The sequence below is a fragment of the Mauremys reevesii genome, linkage group 5 (assembly GCF_016161935.1).
Source record: "Mauremys reevesii isolate NIE-2019 linkage group 5, ASM1616193v1, whole genome shotgun sequence".
NCBI lineage: Eukaryota > Metazoa > Chordata > Testudines > Geoemydidae > Mauremys > Mauremys reevesii.
In genome coordinates, this window is record NC_052627.1 from 131,146,166 (window position 1) to 131,159,352 (window position 13,187).

The 13,187-nt window shown below is 44.8% G+C and overlaps 2 long non-coding RNA genes across 2 annotated transcripts; both read right to left on the reverse strand.

Moving 5' to 3' along the window:
• Positions 1-1,925: 1,925 nt before the first annotated feature.
• Positions 1,926-3,753, reverse strand: LOC120406801. The gene is made up of 2 exons (XR_005599594.1): positions 3,436-3,753; positions 1,926-2,031 (listed from the first exon to the last, which is right to left on the reverse strand). It is a non-coding gene; the product is annotated as an uncharacterized LOC120406801 (long non-coding RNA).
• Positions 3,754-10,994: 7,241 nt separating this feature from the next.
• On the reverse strand, positions 10,995-11,634 carry LOC120407008. The gene is made up of 2 exons (XR_005599730.1): positions 11,365-11,634; positions 10,995-11,231 (listed from the first exon to the last, which is right to left on the reverse strand). It is a non-coding gene; the product is annotated as an uncharacterized LOC120407008 (long non-coding RNA).
• Between the last annotated feature and the right edge of the window lie 1,553 nt (positions 11,635-13,187).

Consider the following 13,187-nt stretch of genomic DNA (forward strand, 5'->3'; position numbering starts at 1 on the left):
AGCCCATTGAGTACAGGAACACATGAGGGGATCAGCTGGAGAGTGCTGATTGACCTGGTCCTCTCAGACTTGCTCTGCTAGTGTGTGTGTGCACATGTTCATCTAGTTCTAGGGCTGGAGGAACCTAGGTCCTGCAGGAGAGCTCCATTGGGAGGGGACTTGCAGAAGGAAGGAGTAGAGCTCCATGTGAACACACAAGTGACTTTCACAACACGTTAATTGAATTACAAAAGCCCTCCCCAGAAGAGTAACCTGATAAATGAGCCTACCCCACAATAACGGGCACATCTGGGAACAGTGTGCAACACGCCCTTGTCCGTCCTCAGGAAAGTTGGATCCCAGATATGTTGGTTAATGCTGCTGGGAGATTGCTTTAGGTGAAAAACTGCCGTAATAATTGATTTTAGACTCTAAGAAGCATGTTATGATTTTCATTTTATATGTAACCAGTTCTGTTTCCATGATCTTGACTCACTACCTCTTAAATCTTAATCTTTGGTAATGAATTTAAGATTATTCCACTATACATATGTGTCAGTGCTGTGAGGTTATAAAGATCTGATCCTGAGCTGTACCAATCAAGCTGTTTAGATTCTGTTCCCTGGTAATTTCTGTGAGTGTCCTGTGACAGCAATCTGATGCTTCTGGGGGACACTTTCAGAGGGACTTCGTGGCCGCGGTGCAACTACTGTTACCATGCAAGGCAGAGCAAGGGCTGGCAGAGCCCTGTGGAGATTGGTAGGCTGGCTAACAGACCGGTGGTGTTATGCTTGACTAGATATCAGCTCCCTGAGAAAATCTTCCTCTTGCCGGATGAGTAACAAGGTGACTCAGAGCCTGGGCACCCCAAGAAAGCTGCACACATACCCCTGTAACCTGCTTTCTCTCCTCCAGGGGCCTCTTTATCTTAGCCAACCCTCAAATATGTTCAAACCATGTTCAAATATGTTAAGGACTGTTATAAAGAGGACCCCGCTCAACTGTTCTCCATGTGCACTGGACGTAGAAGTAGGAATCAGCTTAGTCTCCAGCAAGGGAGACTTAGGTTAGATATTAGGAAAAACTTTCTCACTATAAAGATAGTTAAGTTCTGGAATAGGCTTCAAAGGGAGGTTGTGGAATCCCCATGATTGGAGGTTTTTAAGAACCCATTGGACAAAGAGCTGTCAGGGACGGTCTAAGTATAGTGCTGGATGGGATATTTCTAGGACCCTCCCAGCCCTACATTTCTAGGATTCTCTGAACTGTGGAGTTTAACTAGTGAGCCCCTCCGTGAACTGCCCCATCAGCCTTCACCCAGCTCTAGTCCAATGTGAATTATTAACAAAATGAGCTGGTCCCGATATGGAGACATCACAAGACCAGTGAGCGCAGCAGGACATACCCTGTCAGAGATACCCAATGACAGTCGTTCCCTTGTAGTGCAGTGGGGGAAGCTAGGGAATCCAATGGTTCCTCTCGGCTAAAGTCTTGCAGTTCACAAACAGGGACTTGGCTTAGAAAAGCAGAGATGCCTTCCCTCACACACCATTACAGGCACCGAGCCTAAGGCTGTAAGTAAACAGACGCTGTTCACAGATAGCCTTTTGACCCACAAATAGGCTAGACAGGAGGGAGGATAACTCACCAGAACACAGTCCATCCCACTTACAACCCAGAATTAATCAGCAACACTGAATTCCCAGAAAAACAAAGATGAGAATATGATTAAGAACCAGACCCCAGGCCACTAACTACAGGGAGTAGATCTAGCTTTGTGGGGACTGCGGAAGAGTGGTTAGAGACCCTAGAGAGGCGCTGAGCTGAGGTCTTCGTCCAGCTCCACGGAGAAAGGGCAAGGGAGGAAGCCCCCACATCATGGTTACAGAGGACATTGAGGAAACCCCAATTCTCTGAAAGACGAAATCAGGTCTCTGAGCAATTGAAACAGATACTTCAAACAGTTTAGTAAGAAATATGTACACAGTATATACAAAATCTGGAGCTGGGTTATTTACATATGATCTTGTTTGTGAGATACATGGCCAGCACCTGAAAAAGAAATGTAAAGAGTCATCAGTATTTGTCCAGTGCCCCGTAATACACACAAACAGAGTGGAGATTACTAGGGAATAACAATAGGAGAACATGGACTGGGAATAAGCTGCTGGATACGGTCTAGAAAACAATCACCACAACAGGAAACACTACAAGATTAGGGGAACCCATATTACTTAATAGAGTCGCTTTTGAATTAGTGGAATGTGTCAATTCAACGTGGTCTCTATTGGTTTCCTTCCAATATTCAACTGTTACAGGAACCTTGTCTCCCCATTGAGAACTATAAGCAATAACATCCCAGACTCCCTCTGCCTTTCGCCCTCCTCTGCTAACTGCTGCCTGGTGAATCCTCGCAAGCCCTGCATCCAAGGGGACAGTAAACTGGAGAATGAGGTGGTGATGGAGACTAGAAACCTGACCAGTCAGTGACCTTTTGATATGAGGTGAAGGATCATAGTAGCTAACTTTGGAGGATGAGTTATATCTGCTGAGCCCCTTCTCTGAAGGGCAGAGCATCCTTATCTCCCAATAACATCAGTGGGAGTTTGAGAACACTCAGCAACTCATAGGCTTGGGCAAGACAAATACAAAGGCCTTGGGTGGCTAAAGTTAAGCACTAAAATCTGCAGGTAGATGCCTAAATACCCATTATTGCCACCTTCAGAGGTGCTGATTAGGGCACTTAAATCTCTATCAGCTTTGTGGTGTTTCAAATAGATATTTGAAAAGCAAGGGGACTGATGTTTAAAGGCATATTTGGCCTTTGGTTGTCATTAGACAACTTTATGCCAGGTGAGTGGGTTTTCCAAACCCGGATACCTGAACTCAGACTCCTAACACCCACGGGTAGGTGCATCAATAGGGGTGGGGTTAGTTGTAAAGTCACCCTTTTGCTGCCCTATGTTGCAGTGGAGCAGGGCAAAGTAGCCATAAAGCTGCCCTAAGAGGCAGCTAGGAATTCCCCAGCATGTGCAAATCCCTAACACCCAGAGAACCAGCATAGAGAGTGTACGGCCAGTGTAGCTGGCTGTATGTCACCAACTCCTAGCTTCCCACTCAAGTATATGGGGTGTGAGCTGGGAACAGAAGATGGCACACACAGTGTGCGTTGTCTACAGCTATCTCCAGTGCAGCAATGGCTGTTACAAGACAGCGTAATTTAGAACAGCCCAGAGTCTAGAGCTCAGGTGTATTTGAGGATCTGGGCCAGTACTTGGCTGTTACTATAGTAATGACCCCTGAGAAAGCAGTATAATGTACATGCTTATCAATGAGCTTGTCCAGAGGCTGCATGTCCATAAGAATGACTAGATGTCCTGATGTGTAATAAAAACGCTTTGAGTAATAAAAATCAACCCAGGCTACTTTACAGGGCCTGATCCTTCTCTCACTTACAGCATCTGAGCAGTAGGACAACGGCGAATACTGCCCAGGATTATAGTTGTCTCTGTCTTCTTCCAATTTTGGGTAGCGGGAGCGAGGAGTATAAGGGCCCTACTGTCAATCAAAACTTAACCCCACCTCTTGACCCAATAAGCCCTGCCCACTGGTCATCAGAAGCCTCACCGCATGGGGGTATTACTTCTGGGCGTCAAGGCGGACACATGACCGGAAGCAAGGTGTGTCATGTGACCCCTCTAAGAACTCCTTCCACTATACCAATCAGGATAGATTTTGCCCCGATAGGAACGCCCCGAGAGAAGATTTAACCAACCAGGGGAGTTCCGGGTTTGTGACCCCTCTAAGAACTTCTCCCACTGCCCTCAACCAATCAGGAGGGGCTTCAGCCACTAGAGAGCACCCTGAGAGGAGATTAGACCAATTGGGGGGAATTCTGGGGCTGGGTGACCATCCAGAAGTGGTTCGTGTGACCCTCTAGGAACTCGTCCCACCACCCTCTACCAGTCGCGATGGGTTTCGGCTGCAGAGGACTGCCCTGAAAGGAGATTTGACCAAAACAGGGCAGGTTCTGGGATGGGGTGACCACCCGGAAGAGGGCTGTGTGACCCCTCTAAGAACTCCTCCCAATGCCCTCTGCCAATCAGAGTGCCGCACCATCACCGCACAAGTCCCAGAGCTGGACAGAGGAGGCGATCTCTTACCAAGACGACATGTTTCAGAAATTGTGAAAAGGCTGAGAGGAAACGTGGACTCCTTTACCACCCCCCTGAGACTTTGTTTTAGCCCCGCGGACCTTTGGACTTGTGTGGAGAAAGTGCTACAGCAGCAACAGTTCCGAAGAGGATGAGGGAACAGCCAAGGGGATTCCTTTGGCCCAGCCATTGATGGATACGCCAGAACCTGAACCCAAAGCCCAACCATTCATGAGACACACCAATGAGCATGGTGGCCTCTCGTTGTCCACCACCCTGGAGGAGGAAGGCGATCATTGCTTGGGGGAGTTACCGGCGGACAAGCTGAATGGAAAAGACATCGCTCAGGTAAATGAATGATTAAGAAGTGACAGTTGATGATGAGGTGTAATGAGGTTAGGAACCTGGGGTTGTGTAAATGTAAAAAACAAGCAGTGAGAACTTACACTTGTTTCTTGTCTGAGACAGCTCGATGATGCCTTTCTAGAGGACCCGGAGGCCCTGGACAACGTTGCATCAAGCAGCAAAGATGAACCGGGCCCGCCTTGTTTTTGCTGAACGCCGCTAAAAATGGTTGAAGAGGACTTCAAGGATGAAGGTTATAAGGAGTTTAAGAGAAGGTTTGGCATGGAACTCGCTGAGCCAGTGCCACATTGTGAGTGTAAAAATTTATGTGGACTATTGTATGCATTGCTATTTATGCTGTTCTTAATAACTGTCTTAGGGAAAAGCTTTTTGAAGATTATGAGGGCTATGTCATAGATGCCCCAGCCCAACGGCACCATGACTGTGTGATTTGGACTTCAACTTTATATGTAAATTTGTCAATTTAAATATGTAAATTTAAAAACCATCTATTGAAAAGGGCTTTGTGACTATCTGCATTTCTGTTAGAAGGTCTCTGGCCCTTAAGTGAGCTAAAAGTTTTAATGGAGCCTCTTGGTTTGTTTTCAAGGAGCTGTATGTCTTTAAATAAAAAAATGGTTTGTGAGAATCTAACTTTTGTGTTTTTGTGTAAAAGACCCATTTACAGCAAAAGCTGAAATGTATGTTGTGGGAGGAGAAAATCCTAAAAATGTGTTCATAGTGTAACCATTCTGCCCATCAGAGTTGGCAGCAACAAGAGCTGCGTTCAGTTGCTAGGAACTCCATTCCAATCACACAATGCAAAACTGGCTCAAGCCCTCAGCCAGTGGGGCACTGAGGCTCCCCTACTACAAGCTAAAATCACCACTTACTGTGTTAAGTAGTAGGGAGGACTCAGTGCTGGTTCACCATTAGCCCAAAGTGAATTCAGCTCTGCAGTCTGTAATCAGACTCTTCATGGAATCAAAATTAGCACTAACATTTCACAGTGGAGACAGGAAGAAGAGATAGAATTAGTGTCTGGGGCTCACCAGGTACAAATACCTCTCCCCAGCCTTTCTCAATTTGCTGAGTTTTGGAACCCACGTCCCCTGCCTAGCGAGTGCTACTTAGTTGATGGCGAGTCCCTCTGCCATAAAAGGCCAAGTACAGGTCCACTGTCCTTGATTCACATAATCAGGATAACAACACTTTATTTTTCCTGCCTCAGTAACAGAGAAACTGGGCATCCCACAGCAGCCAAAGTGACCATTTGGGCTACTGTGGGCTCATGCTAGGCGGGGTGGGTGTGCCTGTGCAAACGAGATCAACCCCTGACGTTCTTTTCCACAACTCACCACCAAATGTCAGGGTAGATCTCATCCTGACTCTGCTTACAACAGTAAAACAAACAGAGATGGTTCAGACATGTGTTTTGAGTACAATAGAGTTGACTCATCCTGTTGAACTGAATGGTTTTAACCACACCCCCACTGAATAGTGAAGGTAACTGTGACTACTTATCGTTGTTGCCATAGGGATAAATTTGATTGGTGTGCACCCATGGTAAGGGAGGTGGGTGGGTGAGTTTTGATTAATATGAAATGAAATAAAACCTCAGGAATTTGCAGATGCTATTGGACAGTTTAAATATGACTCGGGAGTTGGTTGGATGCTATGGGTCAATTCAAAGCCATTAAAAGTTTAAATTAATATATTTACAACAAACAAACAACCCCCCCCCACACACAAGGGTCTAAAACCAAAACTGAAATGTTTCAAGGGGTCACAAACCTTCAACATGCTTTAGAAGAAGCATTTGCTCTAAAGACAATCAAACATTTAAAAGCTCTGGAGGGCTTATTATGGTTGTGATACAACCATTTTATTTCAACCCCCACCCCAAATAATATGCATGAAAGAAATGTTTTAAAAAAACAAGCCCCAAAGAGATGTATTGATATCTGCAAAAGGTCCCCACTTGGGACTGAGGGGGGGACAGTTACATTAAGGATTGGGGATTTACTGTTTAATACTGTAAGAAGGCCCTGCAGAAAAATGGATTTTAACTAAAAGAAAAAAAGTAGCCAAAAGCAGCTCAGTTGTGCAGCCAGCTTAATTCCCCCACCCCAGCTCCCAAAAGGGAATGTTAGGAAGGGGCCTAAAGTCCTTAAGTCTCTAGTATTTCAGAGCTGTAGCCATCAAATCAACCTGCTCGCTACTATTTTGAAGTCCTTTTGAAACAAAAGGTTAGGATGGTATGAAAACCTCAGGTATTTTGGAGACGGTTTTTTTCAACAGAATCTCTTGAATGGCTGCTGGGCTGCAAGAGGAGGTATGCTCCCTATTTTAATCTCTGAAAATATTGTATAATATCACTCGTTGGCCGTGCTGTCTTAGTAAATAATGGTGCCTATGTTTATTGCAGTGTGATCTGTTTAGCATGGAACTAGTAACTTTAAATTGCATTTCATCACCAGGCCAAGGTAAAAACCATTTTAACTGTAGTTTTGCTTAATAACGTCAGGTACTACACAGGTTGTATAGGGATTTGGGACTAATACTAACTAACAGTTTTTGCTTGTTCTTTAATCCAAAGGCCCAAACACACATTGAGGGGGACAGAACAAGCATGTTCCTGCAACACTTTATCCTGTAGTAGAAGGTAACTTTCTGCAATTGGCTATTAAATGCGTGTGGGATTATTGAAAACTATTTTGTTGCAAACTGTATTTTAAACTCTCTCTCTCTCTGTAAAACATAGGTGGGATTTTTTTTAAGTATATGGCTGCAAACTGATGGTAATGGTGTGTTTCAAACTAAGAGGGTGTTGGTTTTTTAGTGTGCAAAATGTGTTTTAACCTGGATTTTAAAAGTTGATTTTAAAAGCCGTTTGGTTTTTATTTTGCAAAATGAGGTGTATTTAAAAAAAAGTTTGTGGGTTTGTTGTTTTAAAATGGTAGAAACAAACTCAAAACTCCTGTTCATAATACAGCCTGAAATGGATTATTTTGTTTTAAACCTATGACTTTTTAAATAAAATATTCATTAGGGTATTTTTCTATTTTTAAGTTTACAAGACAGTTTCATGTGATTTTTTATTATAATAATAATAATAATAATAATATCATCTGCTCCACAAACCTACCCAATACCAGCAGTGTGAGAGACCCTGACGAACTCTCTCAGTACCTGTTTTCCCCCAACTATAAGGTTCCATCCTGCAAGTTTATCGACGATGAAACAGCATGAGTGTCTTGAAAGGACCCAAAAGACCAGTACTCTGTCTCTGGAAATACCAGTGTTTTCATAGCCTGTTTCACCACTGCTTATGCCCGCATAGAACTATACAAACTGCTAGACAGATTTCAAAAGCAGTGCCTGTACCATGACACTGACTTGGTGATATGTGTGAAAAGGGAGGGTGACTGGAATCCTCCTCTGCGGAATTATTTAGGCAAGACACCGCCAGATCAACACATCACCGAGTTTGTGTCAGCAGGACCGAAAACATACAGATAAAAGCTATCGGGAAGAAAGGCCTGCATGAAAGTCAAAAGGTATTACCCTGAACGTAGCAAATTGTGAAAAGATCAACTTGGACAGTTTGAAAGATCTAGTTCTGGACTATTGCATGGGCCTGTGAGAAAACACCTCCAAAAAGATAGAGGTTCAGCAGCCCTCTATCATAAGGAACAAAAATCAGTGGCAAATAAAGACAAAAACCCTTAAGAAAAACACAGAAAATTGTTTCCACCAAGAAGGTCCTAGGAGAAGGGTTTAAAACCCTGCCCTATGGCTTTAAAAATGGATCTGAGGTGGAAAAAACCCTTTTCTGCAATTCTTGCGGGGCCTAGCAACTATGGGAAAATGTGTTGGATAAGGCCAAACAAACATTGTCTGTTATGCCTGAGAGTATTGGATAACATGGCTATAAAAATCATTGCCAGATACACATGTCTGGGCCTGCCGAAACATGTTTTAAGCAAGGCTAGATATGCCCAAGAATTTAAATTTAGTTTTTACAAAATTCATCACCATCCGGTCGTTTAGCACTAAGTCGTTAGAATACAATTTAAGATAAACCCTTGCTACGATGATGTAAGAAAAACATGCAGTGATAGCTGCAGGCGACAGAGTGGGGGTCTTGTAATTGTCTATTGTGAAACACATTATCTGTGGCATTTTTGTTTAAAAATTTCATAATGCTGTTAGGAAACAACACGCTATTCGGGGAGGGGGCGGCGTGAGCCGTATGTCAAAAAACTCTCCACGGTTACACTTCACCAGATACAAGGTGAGCCAATGTTCACCGGGTTGGTTATGTGGATGCGTGTTGACCACCAAACCTAAGGGTTTCTGAGACAGCTTGCTGCCAGGGAGCCAATCATAAGGGAATTCTTTTTGTGTAAGGGTCATTGAAGAGACACGTGAGAGCTGCACGGTGTCCATGTTCACATATAGTCAAGCAGAACATTTCTCCTCTGATTTATCACTATGATGTTGTCAAAACCCCATAGACGATCATATTGACGGTGATGGTTAGAGCCATCCCAAAATGTATTTCTGCTCTCAGGTTCCCGGTTTTAAACAGGAACAGTGATTGGTGCATTCCTGGTTGGGAGACAGGTCAAAGGCAAACAAGGTGTAACCTCACGGTTGATTAACAGAGAACGATCTTTCACGTGTTTACCAGCTATCTGTACCAGATTCATGTATCCTCTCACAGTGTTCAGCCTCCAAGTCTGGTTGCAGAGGCTGGGTTACGGAATATTCCACCTACGCCAGCCTCGTACATCCAGGAAGGGCATATCCCACCTGGGCTTTGTAATAGTTCCTGTAGATGGTGGGGTCGCTGTAATTTTTTAGGATCGCCAAATGTTTTGCTTTTTAGAAACCTCGCTCTCTCCGGGGACACAGGTGCACCTTGATGATCACCTTGCCAAAGCAATACAAGACGTGTCTGTTCTGATCTGTCTTTATTTCAATGGTAATGGTATCGATGTGGTGTTTTCTGACAGGAACGAATGAGGTTTATCGTAGGTGATGGTGACAAACTCGTTGTTCCTTCCTCGGACAGAGAGACAATGTAACAGGGGAACAGAAAAGTCCCCCACAAACTCACGTTCTACAATATCTGTGAACAGACGCAAGAAATTAAAAGCCGTGTGATGTCTGCTGAGAAGGGGAATTTTTGGACTCTGTGCTTCGGGCCCAAACCTAGAATGTTAGCTAGCTCCCCGCTGATAGAAAACATACAAGTAAAATTGGCAGATTTAAAACTAACTTTTCTACCCCCAGGGTCGTAGTTCATGACCACCTCAGGCGGTGTGGGATGACGAACCACAGTATTGTTCATATGATCCAATAATTCAGGTATGGACGAGTAATAACCTCGTTGTAGGATAAACTCCATGCCACACCTGCAAAGGTGATTTCAAAAGGGGTGTCTTCATTGATAGTGTTCCGGCTGTGCGGGTATTGTATTTCCACTAACCCACCTCCCAGGCTCTCCGGAGATCCCAGGGCTTAATTAGCCATATTGTAAAGTTCAAGCTGGTGTTCTGAGGAAAAACTGCAGAGCTGGCATTGCTGGGCAACGTAATGTAGAACCCGCTGTCGCTCATTTTTCTCTCTCTGTCTTTGCAGGAGGAATCTTTTTGTTTGTTTGTTTTTGTTCACGTCTAAATGTCACAGAGTTGAGAGGCTTCCACCCAGCTGTTAAACTTATCGCCTCCTCAAACCATTTCACCAGTAGCTGCTTTCTTCTCCCTTTTCCTTTATCCGCTAGAACTTTTTCAATCCTGTAAATCCTGTCTTGTTTGGGGTTTACTTTTTGTAATTCTTCAGGGCAAAAAGATCCAGTAACTGTCTCACCCTCGTAATCTTTTAATCAGTATACAGGTCTCTGGCTCCTGGTTAAGGCTTCATCCACTATAAATAGCTCATCAGTAAACGTCTGTTCATAACCTTTTTCAAAGGCTCCTTTGACTTTAGATAGTCTCACGTGGTCGCCTTTTCTAAAAGGGGCAACAACTGGTTTTATTTTAAAACCATCTCTATAAACTGTTTTCCATATCTTCAGAGAATGTGAAGGATTAACATCAGCAGGTCTGGTACGTATAGTTCTGTGAAAGCTCCGGTTGTCACTCTTTATAAAGTCAGATAACACGTCTTAAAGCCTCTGTTGTGTTTGGAGAACCAGTGCACATCTACCAGATCTTCCTGCCATTGCGCGTCCACATCTGAAACAATGGTCTTGTTTCTTTTAAAATGTATTTGAGCCAGTTTGTGTAAAGTGAAAGCATCTGATCTGAAAGCTAAGCTGTTACCTGTCTTCTATTTAAAAGTTTTACTGTGCTTTTTGGCCACTCAAAAAGAGGATTCCCCCACCAAAGCTCCCAGCATCCCTGGGGATGTAATATATTTTCATTAACAGAGCTGTCTGTGGAGACAGGACTGTTCCTGGTACCGTCTTTTACTAACGCAAGTATGGAGGGGATACAGTCATAGGGACACATTTAAATAAGTTTAATTAATTGCCTGGTTTAACACAACCTTTGACAGCCACCTGTAAAAATGGACGCCATGACCCCTACAACGAAAGACTCTGAGCTGGTTCATTCTTCTATTTTGTCCTTTTCCGGATTTTCCTCTTGAGATCCGCATCTCAGACAGGAGCAAAAACAGCTGATGCACAACAGGGCTACCGATGTGTAAGTTCTCAAAGGCCTCTTGAAAGGCATCGTCGAGCTGTTGAGAGATTTTCAGACAAAAAACAGTGTAAGCAACCCTCTGCTTGTTCTTAGATTTATGCAATGCCAAGTTGATTCCTAACCCCATTATATCCCCATGATCGACCATCGCTTCTTAATCATTCATTTACCTGAGCAATGTCTTTCCCGTTCACCTTGTCCACCAGTGACTCCCCCAAGCCATGATCATCTTCCCACTTTGGGGGGGGAGTCATCACACTCATCGGGGTTCTTCATGAGGGTTTGGGGTCGGGTCCTGAGGTATCTATCAATGGTCGAGTCAAAGGGCCCTCCTCGGAACTGTAACTGCTATAGCGCTTTATCCATACAAGCCCAAAGGTCCTCGGGGCTAAAACAAAGTCTGAAGTTCTCAGGGGAGTGGTAAAGGAGTCCATGTCTCCTCTCAGCCTTTCCACAACTCATAAAACACGTCTTCTTGGTAAGAGATGGCCTCCTCTGCCCAGCGCTGGGACTTATGAGGTGATGTGCTGCACTCTGACTGGCAGAGGGCATTGGAAGGAGTTCTTAGAGGGGTCACACAACCCTCTTCTGGGAGGTTCACCCCTTCCGAGAACCTACTTTGTTTGGTCATCTCTCCTCTTGGGGCAGTCCTCTGCAGCTGAAACCCATCGCAACTGGTAAAGGGTGGTGAGAGGAGTTCCTAGAAGGGTCACATGAAGCACTTCCGGATGGGTCACCCCACCCCAGAATTCCCCCCAGTTGGTCAAATCTCCTCTTGGAGTGATCCCCAGTGGCTGAAACCCACCCTGATCGGTAGATGGCAGTGGGAGGAGTTCTTAGAGGGGTCACACAAAGGACAGGTCACCTGCCCCGAACTCCCTTCAAGTCTTCCTCGGGCATTCCTATTGGGGCGAAACCCACCCTGATCGGTAGATGGCAGTGGGAGGAGTTCTTAGAGGGGTCACATGACACATCTTGCTGCCGGGTCAAGGGGTGAGATTAACATTTGATTGATGGTAGGGCCCTTATACCACTGGAGCGCCTTGTTCTGTTTGTCTCCGCTCTGCTTCATTCGCCAAGCGCCGGCCAGGACAGATGTCACTTAAGAGCTCAGTTGCCACCAGCTGGACAGTGGGACTTGGGTCTTTCTCTAGGACCCGGAGAGCTGAAATTACAGAGGACATCACGTTAGTGAACAGACTGTCAAATCACAGCTAAGCGTGATCACAGAACCTTGAAGTACCTGAGCAGAATGATCACATGGAAAAATGTGAAACTGGGCTCAGTCCTTCTATTGGGGTGGAAAATACATGAGAGATGAATAGGCCTCACTTTTCATATAGTCACCTGTGCCTGAAATAGCTGGAGACTTATTACTTCTGAATACCACATGACAGCAGCTCCAATACAAACAAAGCTTTAGGGTCCTCATTGGGTCCCTTCCATGCTCCCAACTGTGGGGAGACCCTGACTCTACCAGAAAGTCATCCACTCCGCTGCAAATGGAAGGAAGTCCATTGTTTCAATAGCTTCCACTTTTCAGTTATTTTCCAGCTCTATTCAGGAGCCACTGCCTGAGCTCAACTCAACCTGGAATTTAACACAGGCCAGGTCCAAGCTGGTTTGCGCATGATACAGGGCACCTACTGGAAGCAAAATTGCTGGTGGGAAATTTGGAGTAGCAGAAAGTGGCTACTTCTCACCTGGGGAGTCCACAGAAAGCCAATAAAGCCCAAAGTGTGGAGAGCACTGGCTGGGAAGGGGGCATTGCCAGGACAACCAGGAGATGCACTGACTCATATCACACCTTCTGCAGCTTCCTCCTTCAGGGGAAATTAAGGCTGACTTTCTACTGGGCAAGAGTGAATTTGTCCTTTGATGTGTGGCTGATGCACTTTGCACCAGTGGTATCGGTTACTGCTGCTTGTCAGCTAAATTCCTTTATAACTCATTAATGAGCAGGACTTCAGCTGTATTTATCACTTACACATCA